Below are 592 nucleotides of genomic sequence, written 5' to 3'. Positions count from 1 at the left end.
GGAGGAAGGGAGAAAGGGAGGGAGGAAGAGAGAGAGAGAGAAAGAGAGAGAAGTGTTAAAAAAAGTTGTGAGTGAGCGAGAGATTGAGAGGGGCTGAGAGAGATGGAAGGTGGGTTTATTGTGCAGGATATGTGATGGGGAAGCACTTATGGAAACATTTTGGATGTGTATATGAAACTCATATATGAAACTTTATAGGATTGAGGTGTGTTACAGGATAATTAACCTGTGGGTCTAATGCTGTAAATTTTCCCTCCCACTTTGCCACAAGTCTTTTTTATTTTTAAATACATATTATTTATGGATTTCAAAGAGGAAGGGAGAGGGAGAGGGAGAGATAGAGGGAGATAGAAACATCAATGATGTGAGAGAATTATTTTTTAAAAGTAATATTCATATTGTAATATTGAATTGCTTTTCCTTTTAAATATATTTTATTGATTTTTTACAGAGAGGAAGGGAGAGGGATAGAGAGTTAGAAACATCAATGAGAGAAACATCGATAAGCTGCCACCTGCACGCTCCCTACTGGGGATGTGCCCAAAACCAAGGTACACGCCCTTGACCGGAATCGAACCCGGGACCCTTCAGT

The sequence above is a fragment of the Myotis davidii genome, unplaced genomic scaffold (assembly GCF_000327345.1).
Source record: "Myotis davidii unplaced genomic scaffold, ASM32734v1 scaffold855, whole genome shotgun sequence".
Classification (NCBI taxonomy): Eukaryota; Metazoa; Chordata; class Mammalia; order Chiroptera; family Vespertilionidae; genus Myotis; species Myotis davidii.
Note: the sequence above shows the minus strand (reverse complement) of the source record.